Source organism: Agelaius tricolor, unplaced genomic scaffold, assembly GCF_023055355.1.
Source record: "Agelaius tricolor isolate 1412-34295 unplaced genomic scaffold, bAgeTri1.0.p SCAF_70, whole genome shotgun sequence".
In the NCBI taxonomy this organism is placed as follows: domain Eukaryota; kingdom Metazoa; phylum Chordata; class Aves; order Passeriformes; family Icteridae; genus Agelaius; species Agelaius tricolor.
Genome location: NW_027269330.1, coordinates 284,606 through 308,632, shown reverse-complemented (window position 1 = coordinate 308,632; position 24,027 = coordinate 284,606). Strand labels below are relative to the sequence as shown.

The 24,027-nt window shown below is 44.6% G+C and overlaps 1 long non-coding RNA gene across 1 annotated transcript in view; it reads right to left on the bottom strand.

Moving 5' to 3' along the window:
• Positions 1–24,027, bottom strand: part of LOC139585156 (uncharacterized) — a 34,447-nt gene that overhangs the window by 3,459 nt on the left and 6,961 nt on the right. The window contains exon 2 of the long non-coding RNA XR_011676971.1: positions 238–424. This is a non-coding gene — a long non-coding RNA (uncharacterized lncRNA). The remainder of the gene's footprint in view (positions 1–237; positions 425–24,027) is intronic.

The window sequence follows — 24,027 nt, the reverse complement described above, 5'->3', positions numbered from 1 at the left end:
GGGAAAGACTGGAGAGGAGAGAACACAACCTCTGTCTCCCCTGCACCAGCTGCTCCCAGGGGAAGGCTGTCAGGAACAGAGAGCTCCCAACAAAGCCAGCTGAGGGGAGAGAGAGACACAGCGCAGGAAGAGAAGCGAACAATAAAAAAATGACACATTGCAGGTGCATAAAATAAAATAAATCCTGATTTTAGAGCCTGGGAAACACACACAGATACACATGGCTGAGCTCCCCACCTGCTCAGGTGCTGTTTAACTCCTCCTGGGTCTGCCTCGTTCCTCCTGTGTCCTCCCACCAGGATGTTCATTAACTGCACAGCATTCCGGTTCTACATATTCTTAAATAAAACAGCTTTGATGTTCTCGTGTTGTACATGTGAAACTTTGAACTCCGTGAAGGGATTTTGGGTTGTGGAGTCCAGACCTGGGGTAGGAAAAGGGGGAATGGTTTCCCACTGCCAGGGGACAGGGTTAGATGGGATATGGGGAAGGAATTCCTGCCTGGGAGGGGCTGGGATGGAATTCTAGAGAATCTGGAATTCCAACCCTCGTTCTGGTTTGGGCTTGGGTTTTGCACGTGGCTGTGGCTGCAGGGAGATAGATGAAGTGTGAAATGCTCCATGCATCCACGGACACGTTAATTTAAAATATTCAATACATTCTGTGGACAAAGAGTTCCCGGTTCAGGTTTTGATCTCAGCCTTTCTCTGCCTCCACCAGTGTTAAAATCCCAGAATTAAAGGAAACAGAGTAATTGAAATCCTTCCCTGCTAATACACATGGGCGGCCATTTGGAAATGGAGCTGTTATTACAGAGACCTAATTAAATAATTTTCTCCACTTGCCCCCCAGCTATGAAACAACCGTAACGTGTGGTGACTTTTCTCCAAGCAGCCACCGTGAAATCAGCACAAATTTTCCATCAAAAATGGACAGCTGTGGCCATCAAACCAACGAGTGCTGTTACACCTGGGCAGCCTCAATAAATGCATTTTTCGTGTGGAGTGGGAGGGATTTGTTCTCCTGAGCCTGCACCTCAGAGTTCCCATGCAGAAAAGGAGCCACAAAAAAATTGATTTTCTCCACGAAGAAAAAATGTTCCCTCTCTCAATGCAGATAGAATTCCTTTTCCCGATTAAATTGTTGGTTGATAAGGCCCTGGCCTTCTCCTTGGAGCAAACCAAAGCTGGTTTTGGGAAGTTCCAATTAATTTCCCTCTTCAATTGCTGGAGGTCGACTGACAAGAACCAGAGAGGTACAAAAACGGGCTGGAAAGGGGTGAGCTCATGGGTGTAAATAAGGGAGGGAATAATGGAATTTTTTGGGTTGGAAGGGACCTTAAAGCCCATCCCATCCACCTCCCACTTTGCTCCGAGTCCCATCCATCCTGACCATGGGCCCTTCCAGGGGTCCAGGGCCAGCCTGGTTAGGAATCTGTTGCTGTTGGCAGAAGTATCAGGGCAAATAAAACATAAATTAGGCTCCAAAGAAGAACCCAATCAGCAGCTTCTGCCTCCTCATCCCTCATTAGAGTGTCAAAGCCTCGGCTCAGCTCATCCTGCTGTACCCTCGCTCCATCTGTTCCGTCTCTAATTTCAACGTCAATCAAAACAAACAGAATTCCTGGAAAAATGCGAAAGAAATCTGATGCTTCCAAGTTCCTTTGTCTCCTCCAAGACTTCACCTCCTCCTGTTTGGCACAGGCAGCTTTCCAAGCTGATTTTTTTTTTTTTTTTTAAGGGAATACTACAAAACAGAGAACTCGGAGCCCTCCTAGAGAGCTCTCGTAAAACTCCATGGTTGGATGGAAGCTGGAACAGATGGGAGAGCTCCTCCAGGCTCTGCATTAACCCTGCTGTTCCCTGACTGGAGGCCAGCAACACTTTCACATTTCAAGAAGTACAGAGCTAAAAATACATCTCCAAGCCAGAGATGATGCAAAGTTTCAATAAACATCAACAGGATTGGTGACGTCCTTTCGCGGGGATGGCAAACGGCTCCTTGTGGGGAAATTCAGGAATTTCAGCATCTCAGTGGCTGGGAGAGGGGAGGGATTTAAGGGAAAGGTGTTTGGAGGGAATTTGGTGGCCATTGCAGCTGGAATCCCTTCAACCATCACCTCATTACATGGAGAGCAGAGCCAAGAGGGCCATAATTGGGGTGGAGAAGCAGAGCAGAATTCCTGGGGGGAGATTTGCCATGCTCCACTTGGATAATATATATATTTATATATATATATATATAATCTCCATTTTTGCTGCCGAGAACACAAATTCTGGTTGGATTCCAAAGCAGCTGTGGCTGCCCAGAGTCCTTTAATCTCAGCCTATTTGAGGTTTTCCACAGCCACCTTCCCTCCCTGCCGCACAGGAGGGGGATGACACAAATCCACTGGGAGCTGGCCTGGGAGCTCTTGGATTCCACAGGGTGAGGATTTCAAAGGTCCCAAAGGGCTTCAGGATGTTCTGAAGGGTCTGATGTAGGAAATGTTCCATCTCTGCAGTGAGGACTCTCCTTTTTCAAGGAATGGTTTGGGTTGGAAGGGAGCTTAAAGATTATCCAGTGCCATGGGACTGGATATGGACATCTCCCACTATCCCAGGGTTCAAAGATCCTCAAGGCCCCTTTTTAACCCAGGATATTCCACGATTCCACAGAAATTCAGGTCCCAAGCAGCAGCCAAGCTGCTCGCTGAGCCCAGGAAAAAAAAGTGTCTGAATTCCCCTTCTTTGTCTAAATAATTCCTACCAGACTCTGCCCGCTAAAACACCGAGTTCCTTCTTGCCTTAAAGGACACCTGGAAGGGAAACAGGAGGAGGACAGGATGAAAAATTTCTCAGATATGAGCGGAAGGTCAGCAGATGAAATACGAAATGTCACATTTGTTGCTCAACTGAGCAGGATTGCAACTGGAAAAATGCAGCCCTTCAGTCCTGCAGCTGAAAATAAACCCGAGTCAAACAGAAGTCCTTGAGTGCAGACACAAGGATTGGAATTAAATTTCCTCCTAACTCCTGGGTAATGGAGTTCTGCCAGAGCCAGGAGTCAATTAAGGGGATAAATACTCCCATAACTCACCAACACTTTGCATTTCAGGGCTATTTTGCTGAAGTAAGCACTTAATGTGATTATTGTGTTTCAGCCTGATTTAAGATGACAACTTTTGCATTTCCTAAATATTAATTAGCCTGGGATTTCTATTTATTTAAACTTGGAGGCAGCAAGTGGGTGGTTGTGTGATTTACCTCTGGCTCCTGGCACTTCTCTGGGCCGGGACTTTGGGGATGCAATTGTGACCAATTAACCTTCGTGCCTGTCAGCAGTGAGGATGAGCAATGGAGCTTGGTGGGTTTGTTTGGGGGAATAATCATCCACAAACCAGGCCAGGCATCTCCTCCTCTGGGTGAGGCTTTAGGATGCCTGCTCAGGGCAAAAAAAATAATAGAGTTTTAATGGATTTTTGAGCTGTTTGGGTGCTGTTTCCCTGGAATTAGGCTGTTCCTTTAGTGGGTGGCTTTTAGGGACACGGTCCTGCATGGCTGGTGGGGAACTCTTGGGGTGTCTGCCCACATGAGGGTTTGGAATTATTATTGGAAGAATATAATAATACATATTATTATTGGAAGAATATAATAATACATATTATTATTGGAATAATATAATAATACATATTATTATTATTGGAATAGTATCATAATATATATTATTATTATTATTGGAAGAATATAATAATATATATGACTATTGGAATATTATAATAATATATATTATTATTGGAAGAATATAATAGGAATAGGAATGAGAGAGATGGATTTTTTTTTTAAATGAAAGAGGGGTTAGATGGGATATTGGGAGGGATTTCCTCCCCTGGGAGACAGGGGAAATGCAGAGTGTTTACCCAATTATTAATATCAATGTCAATATTTATTTTTACCCAAATATTAATATCAATTATTGTACCCAATAATTGATAGTTTGGGGGTCATTTTCACACACCACGAGGTGTCACAGCAGCTCTTGCACAGCCACAGTTCAGGTGACAGCTGGACCCAGCCAGGGGCACAAAACCTCTCCTCAAAGCCAGTCTTAAAAACATCATCCCATTAAATAAATAATCCCTGTGCTGGAAGAGGTGGGAGTGTGATCTCAGCTCCTCTGGCATCCAGAGGAGTTTGCTGGGGTTTCACAGCAATTTGGGAAGGCTGCTCCAGGGGATTCCTCCTCTCTGTCCCTGTAAACCACCCCAAAACCTGTTTGCTCCTTCCCACAGGCACAAGGCCGGAGCTGCTCCTCCATGTGTGACACATTTCTGTGTTTTAGCGAGTTCAGGAGGTGTTTGTCACATTTTCCTGCCTTCCTGCACTAATAAACCACCCTGGAAAGCTGCACAATTCCCATCTGGCACAGGAGCGAGGGAGCTCACTGTGCCTCTTGGATGGACAGTGATTCTGACAGGCAGAGCTCTGGGATTTACAGGAGTCAGGGCTGAACAGGGGAATGGAAATAAATTTACAGCAGGGTTGGCACAGGGGATTTCACAGATTAAAGAGCAGCACTTCACAGATCAGATGTAGGACTGCACGGAATACAGGCAGCAGTTCACAGATTAAAGGCCAGATTTCACAGAATAAAATCAGGACTTCACAGATTAAAGGCCAGGATTTCACAGAATAAAATCAGGACTTCACAGATTAAAGGCCAGGATTTCACAGAATAAATCCAGGACTTCACAGATCAAATCCAGTGCCCTGAACTGCAGCAGGAAGCAAAATAAAAACTCATGGAGAAGTGATGTTGTGGGAAGAAATGTCATGAAAAGAAATCCCACTGAAATCCATGGGAGTCCCTGTGCAGGTTCAGCATTTACAGGACCAAACTGGGCCAAGAGCCACAAACTGGGCCAGACCCAAACTGAGACAGGACCCAAACTGGGACAGGAGCCACAAACTGGGCCAGACCCAAACTGACACAGGACTTAGATTGAGACAGGACCCAAAGTGAGACAGGACCCACAAAAAGGGCAAGGGACCCAAACTGGGCCGGACCCAAATTGGGCCAGGCCCAAACTGAGACAGGAGCCACAAACAGGGCCAGACCTAAACTGAGGTAAAGCTTCCAATTACCTTCCTTTTTTAAGAGTCAAACCACGCCTAGAAACGTAATTAAACTGATAAATTTGATTATCAACATGACATCATCCCACTCTGGCTCCTGGATGAGCTCCAGACAAAACCTCCTTGTCACCTGCACGCCCCATTAATGCCTCCACGTGCTTATCCCGAAAGAAATTAAATTCCCTTCATTTACTCCACCCCAAAGCTGGGGAGTAAACTATGTGTTTAATTATAAACTTTCCACTCAGAGCAGCTGTAATTAATGAGCTGAGGAATGTGCAATATGCCCGGAGCAACCTGGATTCCTCCTGGGGACCCTGGTGCAGTTGGAGTCGCTTCCCATTAGTTTTAGGAGCTGGAGTGCCCACCTAAGGCATTAATCACAAAATGCTGCAGCTCCTGGACTTTTAATTACTGTGCTGCACATGGATTGTCCCACCCTGGTAATTAATGGCCTTCCTGGGGCTACCAAGGGCCTTGCTCGGCGTTGTTCAGTTTTGATGCAAGGTTGTTGGGAAAATGGGATTTCCAGTGCTGGGAATGGCTCTGGGATGAGGCAGAACGAGCTGCAGCCTGGAAATAATGAGGGGTTTACAGTCTGGAGGGCAGGGTGATGATGGGGGAGAGAATTTGGGCACCTCTTCTGGCTTTTCCACTCCCAGTGATTTTTCTTCCTCTCTGAGAACACCTTGTCATTGAGTCCCCTCTGCAATGCTGTCGTGGTTTTGCATGCAAAAAACCAAAAGCCACTACACATGGGTTCCTCTGGAAGTGAAATCTCTCCTCCCTTCTGCCTCTCCACAGGTTCTGAACTAGAATTTCAGGATAATTTAATCATTTCCCCCCTTATTTATGTCCAAAGGTGTCATTCCCTCCACACTCTAAGGAAAACACCACAGAAGGGACTGGCTGGTTTCCCAGATCATGGAATCATGGAATGGTTTGGGTTGGAAAGGACCTCGAGGGCCATCGAAATCCAATTTCCCTGTCATGGGCAGTTGTGCCTCCCATGACATGACCTGGGGCCATTTCCTCTCCCTGTACCTTGTACCCACCCCTGCCTGGCTCCATCCTCCTGCCATGTCACCGATAGGTCCCTAAAAACAGCATCCAAAAAATCCCAAACTGGAGCTGTCACTGGCAGGTCCCTAAAAACAGCATCCAAAAAATCCCAGACTGGAGCTTGGTGGGGTTGTGTCCTCTCATCCTGTTCCTTGTGCCTGGCTCCACCTTCCTTCCATGACAGTGACAGATCCCGAAAAAGAGGATCCCAAAAATCCAAAAGTCCCAAACTGGAGCTTGGTGGACTCTTCCTGCTATCCTGGAGTGCGACTTTGGGAAAGGAATCCAAACCCCACAACGCCAGCAACTTAAAAAATGCTCCTGCCTTCCAAGCCAAACTTTTGGGGTGGGACACAAATTATTGGGACCTCAATTCACCCCTAAGCTCTGACCTTCCAAAACTCCTTCCCAGTTTGTCCCCTCCAAGTCACTCCTCTGCTCGTGGCAGGAATAATTAGGAGGAGGAAGAGGAGGCACGAAACAAACTCCAAATATGGAATCAATGTAGGGGAACCATCCTCAGCTCCTGTCCCAACATTTGGTGGGGTTTTACCTCCTCTCATGATGCCCAACCCACCCCCAGAATTAAAGCAGGGGAGTTGTGGAGGTTAATTATTAATTATTGATGAATGAAAATTGGAAGTCAAACCTCAAAATGATCCAGCTCCATTTGTTTCAGGGATATCCAGAACATTCTCCCATGCCCAAGACATCACTCTCCTGTCATGGCAGGAATCTCGGAGCCCCATCGGCCTGCAAATGCTTCTGCAGGAAATTGGGGTTTTCGCTCTATTAGGAGCATTTCATTTTTGTGATTAAAATCAGGCAACAATGTTTTTCCCCCGTTAAAGTGCGATGTGCAAAGTACTGTTCTGCTGGAGCTGGGTTTTGAAATCCTTATCTGAAGTGCTCAGAAAAGGCATTAATAAATAAGGATGAGAAATGACAACTGCATCGCTGGTGTGGTGCATAATCTGTATTTGCTGTGAGTTATGGGCAACAGGCTTTGGGGAATAATAATAATAATAATAATAATAATACAAAAATTTACATTTTTGTACAAAAATACAACCAGTGATGGTTAAACCCAACCTGGTTATTTCTGGAGAAGGTATTTCCCCGTCTCCTGTCACCTCTTAATCACCACCACCATTAATTTTATGGGTTATTACCAGAAACATGATAAATAAACTACATTTATTCATTTCCCACCTCAACCTGCCTCTTCATATTACAAAAACAAAACCAAAAAAATTAAAAAAAAATACAAAAAAAAGTGATGGTTAAACCCAACCTGGTTATTTTTGGAGCAGGTATTTTGCCCTCTCCTGTCACCTCTTAATCACCACCACCATTAAATTTATGGGTTATTACTTACCAAAAATGTAGTAAATAAACCCCCTTGTTTCCCACCTCGACCTGCCTCTTCACTTTACAAAAATACAAAAAATTACCAAAAAAAAAAAGTGATGGTTAAACCCAACCTGGTTATTTCTGGAGCAGGTATTTCCCCCATCTCTTTTCACCTCTTAATCACCACCACCCATTAATTTTGAACCGCCCTTATTGCGTCGCTTGGCCTTTCCGAGCACATCTCACCCATCTGCAGGACCTGAGCACATTCCAAACGGGCTCTGATCCCTGTCAGGGGAGGGAGAATGTGAGAGCTGAGCCCAGGCTGGTGAGGAGGAGCTGTTGGAGGCACCATCTGGATATCCCACATCCCGCCTGGAGCTGCTGGGGATGAGGGGAGGCACTGTTGGAGCGCTGAGATTCCTGCAGGGATCTCCACAGCTACGGCGGCTCCAGCGTTTCTGTGAGCTGCTGAAAAGGCCAGCAGGGAATTCTGGAATGGTTTGGGTGGGAAAGGACCTTAAAGTTTGTTTTTGACACAGGCAGGGGCACCTCCCTCTGTCCCAGGGGGTTCCAACCTGGCCTTGGACACTTTCGGGGATCCAGGGCAGCCACAGCTGCTCTGGGAATTCCATCCCAGCCCCTCACCTCCCTCACAGCAAGGAATTCCTTTCAAAATCCCATCTAAATCTCCCTTTTTCCAGTGGGAAGCCATTCCCTGTGTCCTGTCCCTCCATTCCATGTCAATCCCAGCCAGTGCTCTCAAATATCCCACAGAACAAATGCTCATCAATGCTCTTACAAAGATCCTCATGCAAAAAAATAAAAATCCCATTTGTTTTCACGATTCCAATTTAATTTTGGGGAAATCTGCATATTTGCAGGAGGCACAATCCCCAGAAAAGTCCACCAGCCACTTCTCCATGGAGACAGACCTGCTAAAATAAAATCTCCGCACAAAACTTCGAGCCAGTGTGGGGTGAGAGATGGGAATGTCCCATCCCTGTCATCCTCAGGCAAGGATGATGGAGCTGAACACGTTTCCAGAGAAAAGCCCCTGCCCAAAGTCATCTGGGCCTCTGGTTGGTGCTGAATGAATGGAATTTAGGACAAAAAGGATTAATTTGCTCCCCTGGTGGGACACTCTGTGGAGCTGATCCGTGTTGAAGCCAAGCTAAATAAATCCATTCTCCAAATTCTTAGAAACCCAACCAAAACTGCAATGGGCTTTTCATGGTTGCTTTGTGTTGATGTCAAATGTCTTTCTGCCACCCTTGGCCATTTCTTTGTGCCAATTAAAATCACAATCCTGGGCGGGAAGGGACCCACAGGGATCCCCAAAGTTCCCACCTTTTCCTTGAGGGAATCGTCCAAACACTCCCGGGGCAGGTTTGGTTCTGAACGAGGGGAGAGGCAGAAACCGCAGCGTCTCCTGACAAAAATCTGCTCAATTTACAGCTCAGTTTTATGCACCTTAAACACTCTCACACTTCCAGCAAGCCAGGGACAAGCTGGAATATCTGGAATGAACCTCCAGCCCTCCTGAATTTCCCCAGCATATGGGGGAAAGCAGCTGCCAATCTCAGTGTACGTTTGATGAGGCAGCTCTGGAAAAATAGAGAGGAACTATTTTCTAACAGAGCCTCCAATGAGTCAATCTGAGCTCCAGTTTTCCACATTCTGTGACTAAATATTGGTTACACAAGAGGAATTTGGGCCCAGTTTCTCTAGTGCTGATCGTGATTTGCTCAATTAAATAATGTGAGGCTGATTTGTCTTTAATTTGTGTGTTTTGAAGTCCAGCACGGGGTCGGACGCGCTGATCCTTGCGGGTCCCTCAGGACAATCTCCAGTTCTGGGAGCTCTTTGAAGTGATAATGTTAATTTTTCATACTTGTTGCAGGAGCTGGAGGGTGTTTGAAGCCCAGCCCTGCCTTTTTTCACTCACTCCAGTGGAATCAGGGAGGTTTTGCCACGGAAAACAAAACAGATGGTGACAACCAGGCCATTCCTTGGGATTAGGGACAAATTCCACCATCCTGACCATCTTTTGGCCTGCAGGCCACACAGGCACTGTGGGTGCTCATCTAAACCATTGTGCTAATCCCAAACTCTGGCAGGAGTGATGGTTTTCCCCCAAAAACAGATCTCTGTGCCCCCTGAGCTCCCACTGTCCCAGGCTGCTCCAGCCTGGCCTTGGGCACTGCCAGGGATCCAGGGGCAGCCACAGCTGCTCTGGGGATTCCATCCCAGCCCCTCTCCCAATATTTTTTTCCCCAAATCCCATCTAAACACGGAATCCTGGAATGGTTTGAGGGATCCCAAAGCCCATCCAGTGCCACCATGGTTCCCACAGTTTCTATAGACCAGGTGGCTCCAAAAATGGCCTTGGGCACTTCCAGGGATCCAGGGGCAGCCACAGTGAGGAGGAGGAGGAGGAAGGAGGATGAGTGGATTTTTAGGGGGGGTCTTCGCAGAGAAAACAAAATTATTTCTGGAGGAAACAAGCTGCTGGGAGAGGGCTGGGAAGGGCAGAGCTTGAGACACGACAGCAAAGCAGCACCAGGCTCTGAAGATCTTTCAAAACCAGGATTTTTAAAAGTGGTTTCCTTCCCTGTGCATCCGCAGCCCAGAGCTGGAGTGCTCATCATGGACGGGGCTTTAATTCCATGACACCAGAATTAAATCAATGTTCCTCTGGCAATGCCATTGGCTCCAGGAGGAGCTGAATCAGCAGGGAGAGCGTGGAGGAGATGTGGAATGTGAAAATTGCCTTCTCCAAGCAGCAAACAATGGGATCCCCCCAGCTAAAGAGAGGATAAGGCAGGGAAAGCTCATCCTAGGCTCCATTCTAGGCAGAACACCTGAGTTTTCAGTTAATAAAGGGCAGGAGATAACCGCTCCTATTACAAATAATTGCCAGGAAAAAGAATGAATCAGGCTAAGAAAATACAGGCCCATAAAAGCTCTTGTTAACATTCCTTCTCCGTGCTTATCATCAATTTTATACAGGGTTAAATATATTTTCTGGTGACTACCAAGGCAAGGCTGAGGATTAAAGAGGATAATGTACAATGTGATTTATGAAGTTTTAATGGAAAATCCCCATGGGTTGTGTATAAATCTTATTTATAGCTTTAAAAGTATGTAATATACTTATTGTATATTTAAAAAACTGTGGGAGTGCAGTCCCTGTCATAGTTAATCCATTAAAAAAAGCAACTCCTGAGGGGCTCCTGGGGATAAAGTGTTGGATATTTCAGAGGCTCTCCGTGAGTTCAGCAGGAAACGTCCAACACAATTTGGGCACTGGGGGGGAAAAGGGGAATCAGAGAACCCAGAGTGGCTGGGAGGAAGGGCTGGGCTCTTGGATTTGTGGGGTTCCCAGACAGAGGAAGGAATGATGGATCTGAGTCCGTGTTCTCAGAAGGCTGATTTATTATTTTATATACTTATATTAAAGAATGCTAAACTAAACTATACTAAAGAATACAGAAAGGATACAGACAGAAGGCTAAAAAGATAATAATGAAAACTCGTGACTCCTTCCAGAGTCCTGACACAGCTTGGCCCTGATTGGCCAATAAATCAAAATATTTCACTCCAGAAACCAATGAAACAATCACCTGTTGGATAAACAATCTCCAACCACATTCCAAAGCAGCAAAACACAGGAGAAGCAAATCAAATAATTATTGTTTTCATTTTTCTCTGAGGCTTCTCAGCTTCCCAGGAGAAGAATCCTGGGCAAAGGGATTTTTCCAAAAATATGATGGTGACGAGGGCTGGGGAATTAAACAACCTGATCCTGGCCTGGGTAATCCCTGCCTGAGGCTCAGACTAAGATCCAGCCTTGGGTTTAGGTGAGAGGAGCCACCACGGGGCTTTGAATGTCATCAGTGCAATGAGAGAAAATCTCCTGGGTCACCTTCAGTGGACCCACAGACGTCACCACATTTCTCTTCACAGAGAAAAGCAAGGCACGAGAATATTTCTGGGATTCACATTCTCTGACTCTCAGGGAAAGGAAAAAAAACTAATTCTTATCTCATTTGCTGTGCCTGCTTATGCCAAAGTTGAATGCAATGTGGAGATTGTTTGCCCACAGTGATGCTGTTTTGGTTCCTTGGCCTGTCAGGGCCGAGTTTGTAGCCCCACATTTCTCCTCACAGAGAAATTCAAGGCACAATTCTTCCCAAGAATATTTCTGGGATTCACATTCTCTGGACCTCAGAGAAAGGAAAAACAACTCTTATCTTATTTGCTGTGCCTGTGTTTGTGCAAAGGTGGAATGCACTGTGGAGATTGTTCACCCACAGTGATGCTGTTTTGGTTCCTTGGCCTGTCAGGGCCGAGTGTGCAGCCCCACATTTCTCCTCACAGAGAAATTCAAGGAACATCTTCCCAAGAATATTTGTGTGTTCCACATTCTCTGAATCTCAGGGAAAGGAAAAAACCAATTCTTATCTCATTTGCTGTGCCTGCTTATGCCAAAGTCGAATGCAATATGGAGATTGTTTACTCACAGCGATGGATTTTGTTTCCTTGGCCTGTCAGGGCCGAGTTTGTAGCCCCACATTTCTCCTCACAGAGAAAAGCAAGGCACAATCCTTCCCAAGAATATTCCTGGGATTCACATTCTCTGATGTGAAACCCAGATGCATCATTTCTCTCCCCTCACTGGGGGTTCCCTGCAAATTCCATACCCAGCAGCTCTGTCTGAGGAGGAAAACAGGATCTTGGCCACCTGTCCTAGTGGACTTCCTTCCTCTCATCCTTCTGAAAACACATTTTTTCCCCCCCAAATATTACAGAATTCATTTTCCATCAATTCAGGGTAGAACCTGATGCACTGTGTGCTTTAGAAATAGAGGAAAACCCCCAGTTTTATATCTTTTTTTTTGGTCTCTACCTGAAGAAAACCTTCATTGCCACCTTCCAGTAACTCCTGTGGGAGCTGCAGCATGAACCCACCAATGCAGAAAAGCCACTAAAAGGATGAACCAAGACATTTTCTGCTTCAGGCCACCCAGGTTTGTTTTTTTTCCATGGGGAATGTTCAGCCCGTGGGCATCAACCCCAAATATTCCCATAGTTCCTAATGAAAAAGTTAGATTATCTCTTGCAAGATTAAAATCAGGCTTCATGAAAGATCCTGGTGTGCTGTGGGAGGCTGTGGTGGGTTATTTTTAATATAGGGAAGAATTCCCAGGCTCTGGCCAGGGAAACAAAATCCCTGATCTCATCTGAGCCAGGTACAGGGGACTGAAGAAGGGCGGGCTGAAAATTAATTTTGCTTATCTTTTGTTTTTTGTTTTCCTTGCAGTTTCTTAGAAGGATTCTGATAGATGGGAATCCCTAGATGAGACAATTGCAGCTGATGATTCATTCCCAAAGTGCCAAAATGAGCCAGCACAGGGCTTAGATGAGAACACTGCACAAAATCAGATTTTTTTTTAAAGGATATTTAGAAAGAAAGGATGATTTCTTCTCTCCTAACACACTCAGATTTTTTCCTAATTATGTCCTGTGGCTCAACATCTTTGCTCTCAATGACAACATGAGGAGTGGAGCAGAGGAAGGAGAAACCTGTGGTTATTAATTGTGGTGGTGTTGAGGGTCCCCAGGATGAGGTGAGAGATGAGAATTGATTCCAAATTTTCAGAAGGCTGATATTATATATTATAATATAATATAATATAATATAATATAATATAATATAATATAATATAATATAATATTATATTATATTATATTATATTATATTATATTATATTGCATTAATCATATATCATATTATATTATATTAATCATATATCATAATGATATACTAAAACTACACTAAATAAAGAGAAAGGAGGCATCAGAAGAACGAATAATAATATAATTCATGCAAAGAATGAATAATAAAATCTTGTGACAGACTCAGAGAGTCTGACACAGCTGGACTGTGATTGGCCATGAATTAAAAACAATTCACATGCTAAGCAATTCTCCAAATCACATTCCAGAGGAACAAAACATGGAGAAGCTGAAGCTTCCTAGGAGAAGAAATCCTGGAAAAGGGATTTTTCAGAAAATATGACAGGGACAGAAAACCACACAAGGAGAGACATCCCCCACCGGAACTGACCTGCAGGGGTGAGGGGATGAAGGGAGTGAGGACATCCCAAATCCCAGAGGAACATCCCAAATCCCAGAGGAACATCCCAGATCCCAGAGGAAGATGAAAAGGGAATGAGGACATCCTAAATCCCAGAGAAACATGAAAAGGGAGTGAGGACATCCCAAATCCCAGAAGATGAAAAGGGAATAAGAACATCCCAAATCCCAGAAGATGAAAAGGGAATAAGAACATCCGAAATCCCAAAGGAGCATGAAAAGGGAGTGGGAACATTTCAAATCCCAGAGGAAGATGAAAAGGGAGTGAGGACATCCCAAATCCCAGAGGAACCTGATCCTTCCCAGCCTTTGGATCTGCATTTTATCACTGTTCTCGCTGCCTGTTATCACTGCCTGTTATCACTGAGTGTTATCAGTGCCCCTATCACTGCATCACCGGTGTTTCCCAGGACAGGGGTGATAAAGTTTTCCCAGGGAACTGCAAAAAAGAAGCTGGAAAAACAGCCTGAGATCCATTCCCCACCAAAAGTCTCTTACTGTTATCAGAGTAATCCTTGGGGGCATCTCCAGTCCTTTGGAATTTAATAGGAGTAAATCCCAATAGGATTTTGTAGGGAGCGCATTAAATTCTGTATTTGTGATAGAAAACGATAACCTTTGTGTTTGTGATGGAAAATTATTCCCTTTCTAGGGCTGGAGCAGCAGAATTCAACAGTACAGCCAACATTTCCTATTACATTCATTACATTACATAAACACAATGTTCCTATTTTATGCGATGATTTAAAACCTTTTTTATTTTTATTTTTTAATGCCAATGCTGCAGATATCGAAAAGATCACCCGTGTTTATCTTAGAAAGGGGGAAAATACCAAGAAACGGGGGGGGGAAGTGGGATGAAATATACCCTGGAGGAAACAGAATGAAAATCCCTGAATATCCCTTAATAACTTACTAGGACAAAAAGAGTTTCTTTCAATATCACACTGAGGTATCAGGAAAAACAAGAGTTCAACTAATTCAGGAAATTTGGTTGGAATAACTTAATAAATTGAACTTCTTAATTCTTTTGTTGCAGGGGGCATTGCCACCCCTTTTCTCTCCACCTGTGATGCAGAAATAGTGAATCCCTGAGGGATAAGAGCCCATTTTGCTTCCAATTGTGGAAATCCTTTGACAAAGGCAAAGATTTACTATTGGTGTCACTCCTTTTATCCAGGCTAGGACACAAACACAAAACCTGCAGCTGGAGTAGGAAAAAAAAGAAAATTTTTTTAATTGCTCCATGAAAAACAAACAAACCAACCTCTCTTAACAGAGGAATTGTGTTCTGAAAACCTGGCTCCTCTCTGTGTGAGGAAAACGTCGGAATCGCAGTTTCCCGTGTTATCAGACAATTCCCAAATGGCCCCCAGGGTACCTGGAGCATCTCAGCGGAGAAACAGAGAAACAGCTCGGTGGCTGCAGCCTCTGCCAGGGCAGCAGAGCCACCAGGGACACTCCATTCCTTCAGCAGGCAGAGAATGGAACACAAAAACAAAAAAATATCAATGTGCATGCCTGTGCAGGGAGGTGAGAGCCAAACACCCTCCTGGAGGTGCCACAGAATACAAAATCATGGAATATCCCGAGCTGGAAGGGACCCACAGGATCTCTGAGTCCAGCTCCAAGTGCTGGCATCAAAGGTTTCTCCTCACAGAGCTCAAAAGTAAAAATTTTTTTCAAGGGGTGTTTTTTGCCTTTGTGTCTTTGCTTCTTTCGTCAGAAATGCATCTCTGAGCTTCAGTCTCGGCCTGGTTCCTAAATGATTTTAAAAATGGGACGCAGCTCATTATTAAAATAATATAATGTAACATAATATAATGAAATAAATATAATATGATAAATATACTATAATATACTATAATATACTATAATATACTATAATATACTATACTATACTATACTATACTATACTATAATATAATATAATATAATATAATATATATAATGAATATAATATATATTATATATATATTATATATTTTATATATATATATATATATATATATATATATATATATATATATATAATATATACATTATATATAGAATAGAATAGAATAGAATAGAATAGAATAGAATAGAATTCAGATGTCTGAATTTATCTGGGATTTTCTGATAAAAAATAACCCCAAGCAATTGGACATTTTTAAATGTTTGTTTTCTGAGTGTGGGAGCATCCTCAAACATGATTTCAGAAAGCAATCAGCTGTGGAGGGAGGGAAGTGGCAAATTCTTGGAGTCCTACATCAAGGTTTGATTTCTTGGTAAAACAGAGCTGAGAGCTCCCAGGGACATTCCCAGGCTGAGGGAAAATATTCCAGCCCCGGTTCCCCAGGATGCAAAAGTTGATTTTCAACCTGATTCCTCTGGCCTGCCCCTAAATAAGAAATAAAAACTCAGATGAGAGGTTTTTCTCATGAGTTTGAGGAAGATGGCACCAAAATTCGCACCTTGAGTGAATGACATTAGTCAAAAGAATGAAGAAAAACATTATTCAAAATCCGTGAAAAAAAAATAAATGTAGCTTGGAAGGCAAGAAGAATAAGGTAGAAATGCCAATTGTTCGGGACCTGAATTCTTTTGAATCTGAAGAACATGGAGGTTAAGGCCCCTTTAAAGAATATTTTTAGGATCTCAATGGCTTTGGGATGTTCCAGAGAATAAACCTCAGGCTCCACAAGGAAATGTGAGGGGGGAAAAAAAAATCCCTGTCAAGCTCTCCCCAATTACTGCAGCAGGAGGAATTCCATTAGTAGGGATTTTTTTATTTATTTTTTAAAATAAATAATCAGCATTCTGTGCATTTAATATTTTGCTGCTTGGTTTCCAGGAGCCGTTTCTTTCCCAACAATGCCCTGGCTGCCAAGAGGACGCAGAACAATCCTCATTAGCTGTGTGGAGGGAGGGCTTAGAGAAGGTCAAATCATGGGCCATGACAATGCAATTATGCTCCCTGCTAGAAAGGTCACTTTTCCTCATCAGACTAATTACCTCGACAGGATTACATTCATTTCATGGATTTTAAGGCAAAAAACTTCGGCAGTGCCTTGACCTGTTTAATTCCAACGCTGCCTTTGGCCTTCTCTTCCCCAAAAAAAAGAATCTTTCTTGGGGCAGGGAAAGAGCAAAAATGTTCTACCAGGGGGAAGAAAAAAAAAAAATCATCAAAAATGGAACAACAAAAAACAGCCGGGGAGAGCTGTAATTAAAAGTTAAGGGAAAAGTGATTTTGCAGTTTCAAGACTCTCGTAGGTTTTGTTTTTGTCTCAAAGGAGACTTTGTGGGGCAAAAGGCAACAGCAGGAGGACATGGAGCTGCTGGAGAGTCCAGAGGCCATGGAGATGCTCCAAGGGATGGAGAAGCCCTGGAGCCAGGCTGGGAGAGCTGGGAGGGTCCGGCCTGGAGAGGAGAAAACTCCAGGGAGAGCTCAGAGGCCCTGAAGGGGCTCCAGAAGAGCTGGAGAGGGGCTGGGGATGAGGGATGGAGGGACAGGACACAGGGAATGGCTTCCAACTGGGAAAGGGGAGATTTGGGTGGGATTTTGGGAAGGAATTCCTGGCTGGGAGGGTCAGGAGGGGCTGGGATGGAATTCCCAGAGCAGCTGTGGATCCCTGGAAGTGCCCAAGGCCAGGCTGGAGCCCCCTGGATCTGTGGAAATTGTGGGGACCCATGGTGGGGCTGGATGGGCTTTGGGGTCTCCTCCAACCCAAACCATTCCAGGATTCCATGGGCAGGTTTTGGATGGGATTTTGGGAAGAAACATTGGGAGAGGGGCTGGGATGGAATTCCCAGAGCAGCTGTGGCTGCCCCAGGATCCCTGGCAGTGCCCAAGGCCAGGCTGGAGCCCCCTGGGACAGTGGGAAGGTCCCTGCCCATGGCAGGGGTGACACTGGGTGGGATTTGAGGCTCCTTCAACCCAAACCATCCCAGGATTCTGTGACTTTCAAACCAGCCCAGAGCCACAGGTGGATCCTTTAACTTTCTGTAAGCAGGGAAGAAAAATAAAGATTAAACACAGAAAAAAAACCAACCTTCATCAGGGAGGGATCGATTTATCGCAGGCTGCTGAAGAGAAGAGGCTGCCTGGGACAAATTCTCAGTGCAGCAAACACACCAAGCACTTGTTCCTCATTCCTGCAGCTGCTTTTCCCTCTCCAGAACACCTCAAACACTCAGAAATCACTTGTGCTGCTGCTACAGAGCGAGCTGCGCTGCGTCTTTGCTCCATGGAGGCCCCGAAACAAAGCCCGCGAAGAGTCTCAGTTCTCTGTGCTTCTCACCCTGCCCTTCCTCAGCAGCAGATTGAGCACAAAAATAAAAAAAAAGACTGAAAAAATTAAAAGTCTCTGATTCCTCTCGCTGCAGCCAGGACTGTATTCATCACTCTGCAGTGGTCCATGGCCCAATTCCGAGGCTTAACAAGTGCAAAGGGGTCACAGTGGAAGAGAAAGAGGCAAATTCAGACACCTCTCCCCAGCTCAAGGAATTCGCTCTGCTTGTGGTGAATTAATTAAAGAAACTCCTCTCCCGAATATTCTTCCCTCTCAGAGTGCTTAAACTTGTAGATGGCACCCATGACACACAGAAAGTTTGCCTGAATCACCCTGAAATCCCCCCAAAGTCCAGGCCCTGCTTTGAGCCCTCTGAAAACAGAGGCTCAGCCTTTGCTGCTGCTCCTTCTTTGCATTTTAGGGTCACTGCAACATTTTAATTTCAGGGTCTTTCTGAACCATTTTCACCTTAGGGCCACTCTGAACTGGTTTTGTTCTCTTTTTGCACCCTAAAATCCTCCGTGGGCCCAGCCCAGGCCTGTCCCTGCCACCCCCAGCCAGAGTGACAAAGCCCTGGTTTATCATGGGTTTATTCCATGATTTCAGAGAATATTTAGGTTGGAAAATAATAATTAGGTTGAAAAAGAATATTTAGTTTGGAAAAGACCTCCAAGGCCATGGAGCCCAGCCATTAACCCAGCTGGGTCAAGGCACTGTGCATAACCTGGCAATTATTACATTAATATCAGTTTGTCAAGGGGTCCAAGGCCACAAATGAAATGAAAATGTTATTAAAGGAGCGTGGAGCCACCTCTTTGAGGCACTTAAACCCTTTCCCTCCAAATGGGAAGTTGATTTACCCTTGAAAACCTCCAACAATTCCCTTCTAAAGCACAGACAGGGCTGTGCACAGGGAAAGGCTGCAAACAAATTCGGTTTTATGAAGTATAAGTAGCTCTCATGTACAGAGAGAGCACAAAACCACTTCTCCTCCTCCCAAAGCTCCCTCTAGGCCAGGAATTTGGGATCAGTCACGTGGAGAAGCCCTGATTTCGACGGTTCCACACTCCTGGAAAGGGCAATGGGTTGTTTACAACCCTCCCTGGCACCGCACCACAAGAGAGGAGGAAAAACAGGTGAGGGCAGGGCTCCCATAAATCATCAGAGCTCAGCTCCTGGCCTGCTTTATCCCATCCATCACAAGAAAGGAGAACCCACACTCGTTTCCCGCGTTAAAAATACGGTGGAGGAGAACTCCCTCTCATCCCAGTGTGACACGGCCACCATGCCATAAATGTGTCAGCTCTCAGATTGCTTTTAAAGTAATCTTTAGAGCAAGTTCCCATCCTGATTTATGGCAGGGAGAAAATGCTGGGCAGGTACAGCCCCCAGAGCCAAAGGGAGGACGAGGAGGAGGAAGAGGAGGAGGAGGAGGGGGTGATGGTTCTCCTGATTTTTCAGGGTTGGGAATGGAAAAATGGGTCAGGACAAGAGGACATTGAGGAGGGAGAGACAATTGGCAGCAGAGCAGGTCTTGTGTGTTTTGAGCAAAGCATCATTAAAAAAGTCGATTCTCTGTGAGGCACTGAAATGGCCAAATTAAAACCACAAATGAAAAAGGTGAAACTCGGCCCAAGCAAAATGGGACAGCCTGGAAATGGGGCCAGAGGTGGCGCAGGGAGAAATTTTGAGGAGTGATTTTACAAAATCCGTTGGAAATTTGTAGTCCAAATCTTTTAAAACCTTAGAGCTGCAGACTTTTGGACACTTGACCCTCCTGGAATCACGTTCTCCATCCTCCCTGAGGAACTCCAAAAATCTAAAATTTGCTTTCTAGAAGCAAATCAGGCCCTGTGAAATGCATCCAGTGGGAGCAGAGACCCTCTGGACAAAAGCTGCACATCAGGGCAACACAGCCAGCTTTGGTTTTTAAATGAGTTCTAAAAATCAAACCAACTTAAAAGGAAAAAAAATAAAATTGCTATCGGGTGCTGCTTCCACACAGAGGCCACACAAATACCCAGAGATTTCTTTCATTCCAGCACCGTTTTCCTTGAATTTCTGTAATTATTGTTGTAGTGAGGAACCATTTAATCAACCCTCCCCATAAACAGAGGTATTTTTAGGAGGGAAGAAAAAAAATATCTGAGTTCTCATTCCCCATTTCCATTTCTGAGGCGCCACCAATTTACATTTAGCACCAACTATAAAAGACACCCGAGGAACACAAGAGTTGTTTAGTCATTGGTTTAAGTCTGGATTCCTTCTTTTATTTTCTTTCTTAAAATTATTTTTTTTTTTTAATATCAAACTTCTGCTTTAATTAGCAGCAAATGTAGGACACTTAGGGCCTGAAATGAGGAGGCCTCCGTGCTCGTTTCACTGGAGCAGCGTGGCCCTCAAGTATTAATTAAATCTTAAATTGCTTTCTGGGGCAGAAGGGCTGCTCTGGTTTTTCTGGTCACAGGAGCATTATTGAAAACAGGGCCTGGGCCGTGCCCAGAGACGTTCCTGAATCCATGTGAGCTCCAGAAAAGTGTGAATTCAAAGTCAAACCTCAATTTTCCCCTGAAAATCCACGCTCTGAATTTATAAATGTTGGAGGGATTGAAGCAGCCAGAGAGGAACCAGTGAGGACGAGGCGGGAGCTCCAAGGGACCCCAAAATCTGATTTGTTCAATTATTTGATCCCAGGGAAAAGGGGTGGGGACAGGGAAGGCAAAGGATGAGGGTGATAATGGGTAATGAGGCTGGATTTCATTTACACCGAGATCTTCCTGCATGCTTAACCTTAAAATAAGTTTAAAATAGTCAGAAACGGCCTTAAAATAGGTAGAACCAGGCTTAAAATAGGCAAAAAAAAAAAAAAAAAAAGCTCCAATAATGATTGTTAGCACAGGGTGCTCCCTCAAATCAGGGCTGGGATTTAAAGTCACTCCCAACCCAAACCATTCCCTGGATAGATTTAAAATTTAAGGTTTAAAATTCCCAAGGTCTCAGAAGATTTTGGGGCCCACAGGAGCTCAGAGCCTGGTTCAGAAAGGCTCCAGAAGGGCAGGATTTAGGGAAATGACTTATTCCACCTGACAGAGCCTTTCATCATCTTTATTTGCCAGGCTGGAATTCCAGAGCTCATCCCAGTCACCTTCCCAGGGCTGCTGAGAGGAAAAACCTGCCCAGGGAAAATGCATTTGTGAGGCTGAACTGAGCCCAGGGTAAGGATTTCACTGCTCCGAATGTGATGGATTTGTGGGAGTTCTGCTGAGCTGCAAAAAAATAAAAAAAAAAAAAAAAAGGAAAAAAAAAAAAAAGAAAAAAAGGAAGAAAAAAAGATGGATTGGGAAGAGCTTGGAAAACTTCCAAAGCAGCACAGGGCAAACACAAAGTTCACTGATTTGTGCATGAGCCGCCACTTTAATGTTTCAAGTTGATTAGGAGCAAAAATTAACATTTCATGAAAGCCTCTGACAGGAGCCAGGAGCCTTTCATTAAACACAAAGTGTGTAATTAGTGATACTAATGATACCTGGGGGCTCTTTGTGCACAGTTCATTCCGAGGGAGATGGAACAGGGAAACACCATTTGCACCCATTGTTGGCAGCTGAAAGCGCTAAAATTCCCAGTTTCTTTTCCTAATCAGGACCAAACTCCACTTTTTGTAAACTTTAAACATTCACGAGGATGAGAAACCGGAATCCCAACAACCTCCCTGTATTAGCCTGGAAAAATGAGGGGCAGACCCCACAAAACCCCTTCCTGTTTAAACCACACAAATGCTGGCGCTTTGGGGATTCGTTCCCATCAAATTTGTCACTAAAATTCCCAGTTTCTTTTCCTAATCAGGACCAAACTCCACTTTTGTAAACTTTAAACATTCACAAGGACGAGAAACCTGAATCCCAACCTGTGGGACAACCTGGGGAATGAGGAGCAAACCCCACAAAACCCCCTCCTGTTTCTTGGTGTACTTGGGATTCATTCCCATCAAATTTGTCACTAAAATTCCCAATTTCTTTTCCTAACCAGGACCAAACTCCACTTTTGTAAACTTTAAACATTCACGAGGATGAGAAACCGGAATCCCAACAACCTCCCTGTATTAGCCTGGAAAAATGAGGGGCAGACCCCACAAAACCCCTTCCTGTTTAAACCACACAAATGCTGGCGTGTTTGGGGATTCATTCCCATCAAATTTGTCACTAAAATTCCCAGTTTCTTTTCCTAATCAGGACCAAACTCCACTTTTGTAAACTTTAAACATTCACAAGGACGAGAAACCTGAATCCCAACCTGTGGGACAACCTGGGGAATGAGGAGCAAACCCCACAAAACCCCCTCCTGTTTCTTGGTGTGCTTGGGATTCATTCCCATCAAATTTGTCACTAAAATTCCCAATTTATTTTCCTAACCAGGACCAAACTCCATTTTTTTTAAACTTTAAGCATTCACGAGGATGAGAAACCTGAATCCCAACCTGTGGGACAACCTGGGGAATGAGGAGCAGACCCCACAAAACCCCTTCCTGTTTAAACCACACAAATGCTGGCGTGTTTGGGATTCGTTCCCATCAAATTTGCCACCAGATTTTCCCCATGTGACAAACTCTGTGTGAAGGGATCTCGACTCAATCACTTCCAAATCAGTCCTGCCTTCCCCTCGAGTCCTTGTGCGCTCATGTTTATGGAGAAGTTACAGCCATGAGGAATTTGCTGGCATCAGCCTGAGCCTTCTGCTCGTGCTGCTCTTCCCTTCAGATCCCATTTTTCCACCCAAAATGTTCCTCCTGGAGATTTGCAGCTCACGGGGAGGGGGAATGAAAGCCCAGGAATCCATGCTCACATCACACAGCGAGGGACGGGAGGAGAGGAAACACCTCCGAGCTGTGCCAGGGGAGGTTCAGCTGGGATTTTGGGAGGATTCCTGCAGGGAAAGGGTTTTCCTGTTCCTCTGGGGATTTAACAACAGAGGTGGGACCTGGGGACATGGATTGGGGTGAACTTGGCAGAATTTGGGGATTTAGCTCTCCAAGGGGGTGGGCAGGAGAAGGATGGGACAGCAGAGACCAGGAAAATCAAAATATTCTCTCCCTGGATCATCACGTTGATGTCTTGAGCTCGCTTTCCAAAGCTTAATTTAACTGCATTTAATTTTTAATTTTAAATATAGAGGAAAATGGCAAAATTTGTGCTACCCCGACTTCTTAGTGGATGCACTTCAGATATTTTTAAATCTTCTGCACACGCCTGTTTATTTATTATTGTATTAATATATAATATTATTATTTATTACAATGCAATAAAAACCTTTCAGTATTTATCATTCAGGTATTTTGCAGGTCATCTCCCAAATTTTTACATTTTTTGGTCCAGTACATGCAAAAAAATCACACAGAAACACTGAAAACGGAAGAATCACCTGCATTTACCTCATTAACTGAGTCAGAGCAAGCACCAACCTGTGTTTTGGGACTGTCTTTTCCAGTAATCCAATTCCCAATGATTTACTGCAGGCACAGAGACAATTCCCAGCTACTGACTTCAATCCTGCAGGATTTAAACCTAATTAAAAGTCCCTGAGATTGTCAGCCTCGAGCTTGGCTTTTTTTTTTTATTTCTCTTAAATGCCAGGAGCAGCCAAATGAAGCCAAACAAGGGCCCCCAAAATCAGCTGTGTGAGTTTGGAATTTCAATCATTTCCACTTCCCACTTTTCCTGCGGTGCATTAGGCACATGTTTAATGTTTAAAGTGAATTTTTTTTGGGCCACGTGTGTCAAAAGGCAACGGGTTGGATTCAGAGTGTTGCAAAAGCAGCACCTGGAGAGGGATGGTGGAAGGTCCAGCCCTTGGAAATTTCCGGAAAACGGCAGCGAATGGGAATTGATGGGGCCCTCCTTTGACCTGACAGCAGGAATGGGGGATTTGGGCTCCTCTCAGCTCCGGGGTGAGCAGATCCACCCTGAGCTGTGCTGACAACACCCATCAGCTGCTCGGGGTTATTTTCCTTTGTTTTGACGCCCCCGGACTCTGCAGAATCCATGGGAAGAAAAGCCGGGAGTCAC